Raw genomic sequence first — 10,185 nt, 5'->3', positions numbered from 1 at the left:
TGGCTCACTCTGCTAACTTTAGCTTGAAAAGCAAAGCAAATATTGCTCTACCACATGGCAGTCTAGTGAGCTAGAGTTTGACCACTCCAACCCAAGCCATGGTGGCCCACTACTCTCAGCAGAAATACTATGTGGGGCACTAGCATCAGGACCAACAACATGGCTTCCCTACTTGTCTGTCCACCCTGGACCTTTGATTTTTTCCCCTCTACTTTGTTTCTCCTTTTTTCATACTCCTTCTTTCTGCCTTAAAAAACCACCAAATCTGTCCCCAAATCCAACAAGTGCAACATCCTGCCTCTGGTAGGACCAGCATTGGAGGTCTCAGAGGAAGGTGCAAGGAACCATGCAGCTGGCAAGTACGGCATATTTTGTCCCCAGGGGAAACCATGTCTCTCTTCCTGCTTCCACTGGTTGGAGTTTCCTTCTGCTTTAAGAGAAACATGCTACATGGATAAATTATGTACTGCAAATAGCTACAGATCACAGGCTTGCTGTTGGTTTCAGCCATGGGCTCCCTACCAGGGGAATCCTCTTCAATATAAAGGTTGTGGCAGGGCATAAAGGTTTTATTCACAGCAGTCATCCAAGGCTTTGCCAGGAACATGGCCAACCCAGATTCAGATTTGAAGAGCTCTGGGTGTTAAAACTCAGGAGGCCCTTGCTCTTAGGAATCTGTGGGACTTGGGTCAAGGTATTTTTCCCTGCAGAAAAATGTGCCAGAAAATATTTTTTGAAATGTTCAAAAACAAACAAATAAACAAATTACTCCCCTGCCCCCAAGATTTCTCATGTCTTCAGCCAAAAAAAAAAGTCTAAATCCTTCCCCTTCTACCCCCAAAAGATACATGAGAAAAAAAATCAAGCAAGACATATACTTCTTGCAGAAAAAAAATACTTTAATTGAAACTCATTAAAAAGAAAAAAGCTTTGATTGATTTTTTTTTTTTTTACCCCCAACCCACTTGTGCCTGATTCCCTGAGGTATTTTTGAAGACTTTGACCCAGGTGCAGCCCCAGTTAGGACTCTCCTCTTATAGGAGATGCTTAGATTAGGTCCTTAACTGCTATAAATCACTCAGGCTATTGACTTCAGCAGTGATATACTGAGCCTTTGTATTTAAGGCAGCTTGTGCTTGGGGCCCCCTCTCATTATGAGCTGGGTCTCTGTTACCTTGTGACCTGCTTATATACTATCACCTGTGTGTGATGATGTTAAAGCTCTCCTTGATCAGACCTGTAGCATTAAAAATGGCAGAGCAGGTAAGGCAGTAGCTAAAGAGTTGTTCAGCCTTAAATAGGTGTATCCCTTTTTCTTCTGAAAGACAATTAACCCCCTACTATGTTCTTCCAGGGAGCTGACTGGATCATGACATATTATGTATCTCCTCTTTTTCCTTCCTGACTAAATGGATTGTGTGTGTTGCCAGCAAGCGCTGACTGTTTTTAGTAGGTCGGTTGCAGAGCGCATCTCCAAGCTGTTACTCTGTGCCAAGAGTTTTTGACTTTGATCCATTTAGATGTCTAGTCTGTAGTGAAATGCATTGTCCAGGTTATATTGGTTTCATAAGGTATTGCAAAGCAAAAAAAATGTTCTAGGATGAATGATGCTGCGAGTGCAACCTTGGTGAGCTTCTGACTGGAAATTGCATAACCACGTAGTCTGGATTCAGAGACCCAGATGGTTTGTCACAGTGCCAAATCTGCAGTTTCAGTGTGCCATACCCCTATCCAAATTATTTTTAGTTTGTCAGCCAGGCTGCTGGGACACATTGTCAACAGTAAAATATGAGGGAACAGGATTAATTGCTGGGGAACGTCACCACACTCTCTCTCACATTGTCAGGGTTTTAGTCTGAGTTTACCCCTGTGGGAGTAGGTGGGGAGGGGGGCTCAGCCCTTCTGAAAAATCAGGCCACTGACTTAGGCACTGAAATAAAGAGTTGGAGACCTACCTGCAAGCTTCAGTATTTGAAAATCAAGCTCTCAGAGAATTTGACTTGTTTTGGGACTATGCTGGCCACCAGTATTCTAGAGATGATGGTAGCACTGTATGTATGTAGGACCTTAAGAGACATGGTGACCCATGGCTCCTGGTTCACATTGACTAAACACCCTGGCCACTTTTCTAGGGACCCCTGATGTGTGAGTAGGTCCTATATGGACTGTCATCCTCACGGATGAGGCAGAGGAGGAGGGGGACCATCTATGTTATGTCTTCCTGAGTGCTGGGTCACGGAGAAGTGATCCAGACCTTTCTCCACCAAGGGACACTAGAAAAGAGTGGGCTCTCATTGCCACGCACCTAAGCAAAGAGCTACTGCACACGGTTTGCCACCTATTGAGGAGTGAGCCACCTTCACATCTTTTTACAACTCTGAGTTCTTGGCAAGAGAGACTCAAAGCTTAGGGTCCTTATTTATTTCCTGCCAGCAGCCCTGCTTATCTGGTTATGGCCTCAATCCTTCAGTATAAGGAATCTGATGAAAAGTGTTGGAGGGACTCCTTAGTGATGCTTTCTCTCTGAGCCTCCCTGCTTGAAAGCAAAAGCAAGCTGTTGGCCAGGAGATGGCTGCTGCAGCACAAAACAGCTCTATTTTCATTTTCTTCTGGGATGTCTCTTGAACTTTGAGCTCTCCAGGACTGAGAAAGTTGCAGGGATGGAGGAAGGGAATTTTTGTAGCTGTGGTTCTGCTTCTCTGAAAATGTCATCTTGCAAGTTCCTTGCCCACCGGATGGCTGCCTCTCTGTGTTCAGAAACTACCATTCTGAAATGTGAGGAGGACAGAGTTTCCTCTCAACCAGGGTTGGCATATCCCACTAGGAGCCCTGCCTTCTCCCCAGGGCCAAATCCTAAGACTAAATGGAGGTCTGGCAGCCTCAGTGTGTTGAGCTGAACCACAGCTTTCCTGCTTTGAGCAGAGGGTTGGATTAGATGATCTCCTGAGGTTTCTTCCAACCCTAATTTTCTAAGATGCTATGATTTCTAACAGCCTTGAGTATGGATGTTGGTAGGATGTTACCTTCAGATGAACTATATGTGGGGACAGGAGCCTTCCTGTCTTCTCAGTCCAGAAGAATATTGGCCATCAGGTCACTTCAGCACCTTTTATGTGTGCCTACTTTAAACCAAGACAAGAGCTGTGCAACTACAAATGGCATTTCCTGAGGAACCTCCGCGTATATTCTATTCAGGTCTGTTTTGATTTCTCATCAGGCTGAATTCCTACCAAAGTCACCTTGTGCTGTTCTTCAAAATGTGTTGCTGGAAGCAGAGGTGTGACAGTACAGCTGCATAATGCCTGGGGCAGCACCAGCTCCTGGCATGCCAAGCATGGTAGTTTGATCAGCTGCCCCTGTGGCAATGGTGGTTTTTACACCCTCCCACCCCCACAAAGAAAGCACCCAGGATTGCTGCTCCTGTCACTGCCCACTCAGTAACACTCCTGGTTGCAAGCCTTGCTTCCATTGCTGGCCTCAGGATTGCTGTTTGCAGGCAGCAAACATTTAAAAACTGGCTTGAACGGGAAATGGCAGAACAAGAAATCAGCCACAGACTGGCTTGTGTTGTGCCTGGTTTAAACAGGGACAATAGATTCCTATCCCATTATCTGGACTGGCTTTTGTGACACCTTTTGTTCCTATGGGTTCGTTGCTTCTCACAGCACTGTGCCTCTCCCCTTTTGTATTCATATTACTCACTCCACTTCATACTCCACTCTGATGAAATGAACTTGAGTTCATGAAAGCTTATGCTCTATATAGATCCCATTTAGGTTAGTTTATAAAGGTGTAAGTCTACCCTGACTTCTGCCTGGCTTTAGAGCAACATGGCTAACTATCTCTCATAGCCACATATGCACAGTCCACTCTTCATCCAACGTGCTTTGCCAGAAAGCTGGTTCCAGCCTTGAGCTGCCCCAAGAACCCAGCCAATTATGCGATTTTTCCCTCTTGCCAGGGAAACAGCTACAGTGTTTCCAGATGCTGTGGGTACATCTCAAATATAGTTCAGAAGCTGAGGAGGTAAAAAGAGGATGTATTCTAGTGAGAAATCCTCATTGTCAGGCCAAGCATCTGCTCTACAATAAAAGATACAGCTGGGCACAGTCCTGCCTATCATGCCAACAGCACAGGAAAAGGCAGCTGTGGCTCTGATACTTTTCCCCCTGCTGGAAATTGTCCACTGCTGACCCCTCCCTTGTCAGATTTTTTCCACAGCATTGTCTGACTGCTTCTCATCAGTTTCCTGCTGAGTAATCCCTCTCAGCTGTTTCTTGGCTCATTCTGCAAGGTAGCGGGTCTCCAGAGTTCTCGTTTATGCCATGGCTTGATAACTCTATCAGGCGTCATCAGATGTGCCAGGCTCCACTCTGCCTCTAGGAAATAAAAACTCGCTGGATGGCTCCTTTTGAAGAGCCAGGCCCAGCAGTTCCAAAGTTTGCTGAATCCAATTAAACTTCTCCCATGCCTTGTTAGCAGAGACCAGCATAAACCTGGGGGATCTGTGAAAGCATTTTCTCTTCCACTCTCTCAGTGAGCACCTACATGCCCCCTCCTCATCAAATACCCCATTAAAAGCATTTGTGTGTACAGCCATAGGAAGCAGAGCTGGTCACTTGAACAGGTTAATTAAAATCCTCCTACTTTTCATTGTTACTCAGGTGGTGTCTCATGTTTGATTTTTCCATTCCTTTTAGCTACAATAAATCCCCCAAAATAAATTCAGTGGTCAGGGCTGAAAAGTGATAAGACAAGCAGGTACCATTCCCCACTCATACAATATATAACATGACAATGATCTTCCTGGTAAGTTTATAATAAATACAACAGTGTGGTTTGAGATGGGGGTGGGGTGGGGGAGAAAGGTTGCGTTGCATCCAATAGGTCATCAATCCATTGTACTTGGTTTATCTTCTCACTACTTCAATGAGAAAAGAAATGAAAGAGTTATACATGGCAGCACATTACAATACCACAGGGTATGTCTACAAGAGACGCTTTACTGGTAAGTAGCATAATTTACTGTGCACTAAGCATGTGTGTCTACATGTGCATATGCTTTCTGCGCAGTAAACCTCACTAATCCTGAGTAAGTTTGCTACCTGCAAATGCAAGTAGCAAATTTTCTTGCAAGTAGTTACTGTGCAGTAGTGCTTGTGTAGCTGATCACCAGGAGGTGGGAGATGTCCCATTGCCCCAGCAGCGGGGAGCTCCAAGCTTCCTTCTCCAAGATTGTAATTGGGGAGCAAGGGGGCTGGGAGATCCTTATGTTCCAGTGCCAGCTCTGTGGTGGCAGGGCCAGTGCTGGGAGATCCTTATCTCCCAGCTGGAGCCCTACCACTACTGTGCACAGGAGTTATCACACAAGGGCAAAAACACACAGGGAAGGCTGCTGAGGCAGATGTAAGAGATGGCTGGAGCGGTGGAGGGGCTTTGCTTGTTGAAGATCAGTCCAGAAGCCCCTCAGGCCTCCAGCCAGGCTCTCAGCAGCAGAGCAATAGGCAGAAAAGACAAAGCAGGGTCTAGAGGAAGGCAGGAGCAATCAGTCAATTAGGGAGTAATCCAGTGCAAGTGTAGTGTCAGGTGGTGCAAGGTGGTGCAGCAGGGAATCTCCGTCTCTCCTGAGAGGGGGCAGCAGCAGTACAATGGCAGCAGCAACAGCAGTGATGGTAGCAGCTGTCCAATTCAGCCACTCAGGGTGTGCTTCAGGTGAAAGTGGAGGTGAAGGCAGGGGGTGGCCTGCCACAGCAGCTGGGGCAGGCAAGGCACTTTTTGATTCTTGCAGTAATGGTGGGGGAGGGGCCCACAAGCAGCCCAGGCTGTCTCCCCAGGCTGTCTCCTGACCGTGACTTGGTGGTGGGCTGGGCAGCAGGCTGGAACGGGTGCAAAAGCTGGGGTGCAGTGCTACAGTGTGAGCTCCTCTCCGAGGGGGGGCAGTGGTATGCAGCAGAGGACCCCCCCGGGGGGGCAGCAATATCAGCAGCCCAAGGCAGAAAGGGGTGTGGCCAATTTACCCCCAAAAGGTCTGAGACCAAGCCAGCAGCTAGCAGTAGCCAGAGGCAGGAAAAGGCCTGCCCATCTCCCTAGAAGCTCCTGAGACCAAGCTTGCAGCAACTAGCAACAACAGCCTGGGACAGGAAGGGGCATGGCCAGCTTCCTCTCAGAAGCTCCTGAGGGCAAGTAGCCCTGAACTGCTTGCCAGGGCAGGTTTTTATATTGCTGAGGCCAGTGCAGGTGCTGGCTCCAGGCTTTATCTCCCCCTGGCTGACAATCTGGGGGGAGCTAGGCAGGGTCAATTTGCCCCAAGTGGTACAATTTGCCCCATACCAAATTGCATGTTCAGGCACATGCACGGAGGCAAAAAGCTCCAACACAAATTTGTGCCACTCATACTTGAGCTGCTGCAAGTGCACGTGCCTGCATGTGTGGATGCGCCCATTAGGCATAACTCTTCTCAGGAAGTCAGACTCATGGCAAGAAGTTGAATACAATACACCTAGGATACTAAAATGCAGACAATAGCTTTGCTGTCAAATGTATAACATAAGCAACCCAAATGATTTTGTGCTGCCGTATAAAGGTTTTAATTGTGCTAATTGAAATGACCTGTATTCCATACACTTGGGGCCTACTCCAAAGCCTACTGAAGACCACAAAATCTTTGGAGTAACTTAAAAGGAGGTTAAAAATGTATAAAGAGCTCAAGAGTTTTCACAGTACAAACTTACAAAGAGAATTAAGGTGGTAAAAAAGGAATGATATAGTGAGACATTTTGATAAGAATAAGACAGCCTTTTAAAAGTTTACAGCAAAGAGTGAAGTTCTGGCTGTCTCAAGATTCCTCTTTTATTTCAAACTGGAGCTAAGCATCAAACTATTAAGTTTCCCAGGAAACCAAAAATTAAATATTATTTCCCCATGGTGATAGATACCGACACTACCTACTTACCTACTTCATTACCAAGCACTGTGACATCCTATGCTTGAAATGAGGCCCAAGCAAAAGCACTTGTAGGAATATGGCTTATGTCATTGCTAGTTTGGTGACTTAAATTTCAATCCTTTTAATAAATATTCTTAAGAACACCTTCAAAAAGTGTCAGAAGACATAGGATCAAAGAAAAGTAGGGCTTGGAGGTCATCTAGGCCCACCCCCTTGCCTAAGGAAGGAGCATCCTAGACAAGTCATTGTCTAACTTATTCTTAAAAACTCCAGGAACAACCTTCATGCCAAGTACCAGGCATAATGCCTGAAACATCAAAAACACCTTTTAACTTGCTACAGGTAGAGCAGGGGGATGGGGGCCCTGCAGTGTCCCTAACTTGCTGACCAATGCCAATTCTCTCTCTCCTTCCAGTGTTAACATTTTCATTGAGGAAGACTGATATGAGCCTTTCCAGATACATGTGGGATATAAATCTAAATGATGATGATGATGAGTATAGTAGTATGAAAGATTTGTTTGAAATATTTTGTCTTGTAAAAAATTTTCTGGGACCAATTTTTGTCCTATTTCAGGAAATCTGCCTGTAACATTTATTAAATTATATAATTATTATGGTAGGACAATATATTATAGGGGTCATATATAATATTATTGTAACAGGGTAACTGAAATACCCTGCCATGGAAACACCAGGCAGAGAGAGAAAGAAGAAGAAAAACTCACCCCGAGATGCAGGAAGAACCATGGCAAGCATGGATGGGAAGAACGCTGTGGCACAGACAATTAAAGGAGCTGGCTGGGGCTGCGGCAGATCAAAGGCTGCCGCAGCTAACTCAGCTGCCAGGGCTCAAACCCAGAGGGAGGGAACCGGCATGGCCAAGGGGGAAGGAAAGAGACCATGCCAAAGAGGACAAGAAGAAACCTCTGGGTTAAGCAGGCAGTGAATAGGAGGCTGCCACGGTGGACCCAGTTGGGGAAAAGGGAGATTTAAGGGATGCTGGGAGGGCAACCTGGGGTCAGATGAAGATGTGATGGGCTAGCTGGCAGTGACTTAGCCCAGGGGTTTTGAAAGGGTAGAAGATGATTGGAGGACTTGGGATTCCCTTTCTTCACTAATCATGCCCCAGAGACTCACTGTTCATGTTCCCTGATTGGTCCCTTGGGTCACCAGGAGGGGGATAAAAGGGGCAGCACAGCTGACTCAGGGGAGGCCAGTGAGGGGCCACAAGGAAGGAGTTTCAAAGAGCTGGCAAGAGCTGAGCCATTGGGGCGGAAGCAGTTGCCCCAGAAGCACTTGAAGGAGTGGGACCTGCAGGCAGCAGTTGGACTCACAGCAGTGCGGCGTGCAGCCAGCAGGAGAGGCTACCCATTGGGCTCCAGCATCCCCTATGAGAGGGTGTGGCCAGCAGGAGAGGCTCCCCAGCTCCAGCAAGGATCTGAGCAGCGACCTAAGAGGTTCCCAGCTCTGCTTCCAGCTCCTCCAATAAGAAGCCAGGAAGCGCGACGTGATGCTGGGGCTCCGGGAATGTCAAGACCCCTAGCAGCTTGGCACAGTACTAGCTCTAGTGTCTGTGTGGTAGAGTTTCTGCCTACCATGTGGGAGATCCAAGTTCAGAGTCCCAGTTGGGGTGAGTGAAGTAACAGGGAGAAATCCTTGTTGCAGTGGAAAGGGGCCATTGTGTCTTCCCCCTTTTTCCCCCTCCAGGTACCTAGGCCCTATGTTCTTTGACATTTTGTATTTTGTGCCTTTTATATTTCACCAACCAGTATTGTTTGTTGTGCTGTTTGTGTTTTATATTTTGTTAACCTTGTCTCGTCAACTGGATGTCTATGATTGTAAGTGTCTAACCTTTGTTAAATCCTGCCCCCTCGGGGCGTTGTAGTGTCCCCTATACCCCCTGGTTTATGCCTGTTATGTTCCCAATACTGTTCTCTCATGAAAAGGTATATGGTTAAGTCTCCATTGGTGGTATGGCTCTGCTCTATAGGGGGAGGAGAGTCCCTACACCTCCCACAGCGCTTGTGCACCTGCTTTGATCCCTCCAATTGGAGAGGGGGTACCTCTTGGAGTACCGCCCGGGTTACAAAGAGAAGGGGAGACCAGAGGAGAAGCAGCAGCCAGATGAGATCATAGAGGAAGAAAACCGACCCAAGAGCTTAAGGGAGAGGTCCGGTCCCCTGACTTACCTGGAGAGAACCAGCGAAGGATGTTCTCAAATGAGAAGAATCAGTGCAGGAGATGAGGAAGTTGCTTGTCCAGTGAGTCCAGCCTCAGGGGGTGAAGGTAACCACTCCGGGAACCTGGAAGGAGATAGAGATACGGGTGAAGTTACTCCCCAGGAGGGAGTGAATTCGTCCCTACTCTGAAGATAAGGGTGGGTTTAGATGCAAGAAAGAGCTGTATTGGGACCCGTTCAGGGAAGAATGGGACAAGTAGCCAAACTAAGACGACGACTCAGGACAGGGGTCCTTTAGATTGTGGCCAGAACAACGGCCTCAGATGTGAGCAACAACACGCCCAGAACACCTGGTGTGGTTAGGGCAAGGTATGGGGATGGTGGAGCCCTGTGAAGTCCAACCAATGTCTTGAGCCTATAACAACCCTCATCTCCCAAGAGTGTTTGAACATCTATCTCCCATAACATCAAAGGCATGGTAGGAAATTTTTTATGAAGGAAGAAACACTAGAATCAGCAGGGAGATGCCTCGATTCTAGATGGCCTGCCATTGACCTTCCACAATTATTATTTAATTTAATATAACCTATAATAAATATAATATAACAACGTTCATATATAACAAATTTCAGCCACTTCTCAGAAATTTCAATTCCATAAATAGATTCTTCACAACATTTCAATTTCATCAAATCAATATTTTCTAATAGGAAAAACAATTCCATTGGAAACTCCAACTCTCTCTGTTATCTCCTAGGTATCTCTTGCTAATTCAGCAGAGGCCACCCTTTCTGTGTCACATTTTTGCATCTTGCCCACTGCTGGACTCACTTCCTTCACCTGGAGATGCAAGCTAGAAACAGCACAGATGAGGTTCATTGCCAACCTTCTTAAAGGGCTAGCTCAAAAGGTTTTGTATAAGAACTAAAAGAAAGGGGCCTCAAAACCAGGCATCCAGGTACTTCTTGAGTCAGCATCAGTCCCTGCTCTGAAGGAGTGAGTGGCCAACCTGGCCAAAAGCAGCTGTAGGGGATTTGGAAGAAGTGTGGGAAACACTA

The 10,185-nt window shown here is 46.7% G+C and overlaps 1 long non-coding RNA gene across 1 annotated transcript in view; it reads right to left on the bottom strand.

The window, feature by feature from the left end:
• Positions 1-934: 934 nt before the first annotated feature.
• The window catches only part of LOC109284001 (uncharacterized), a 28,419-nt gene continuing 19,168 nt past the window's right edge, over positions 935-10,185 (bottom strand). Inside the window, exons 2-3 of the long non-coding RNA XR_002091306.2 lie at positions 9,138-9,251; positions 935-4,924 (exon numbers count right to left, since the gene is read on the bottom strand). This is a non-coding gene — a long non-coding RNA (uncharacterized LOC109284001). The remainder of the gene's footprint in view (positions 4,925-9,137; positions 9,252-10,185) is intronic.

The sequence above is a fragment of the Alligator mississippiensis genome, chromosome 1, assembly GCF_030867095.1.
Source record: "Alligator mississippiensis isolate rAllMis1 chromosome 1, rAllMis1, whole genome shotgun sequence".
Taxonomy (NCBI): domain Eukaryota; kingdom Metazoa; phylum Chordata; order Crocodylia; family Alligatoridae; genus Alligator; species Alligator mississippiensis.
Note: the sequence above shows the minus strand (reverse complement) of the source record. Positions and strands in the feature narration are given on the sequence as shown.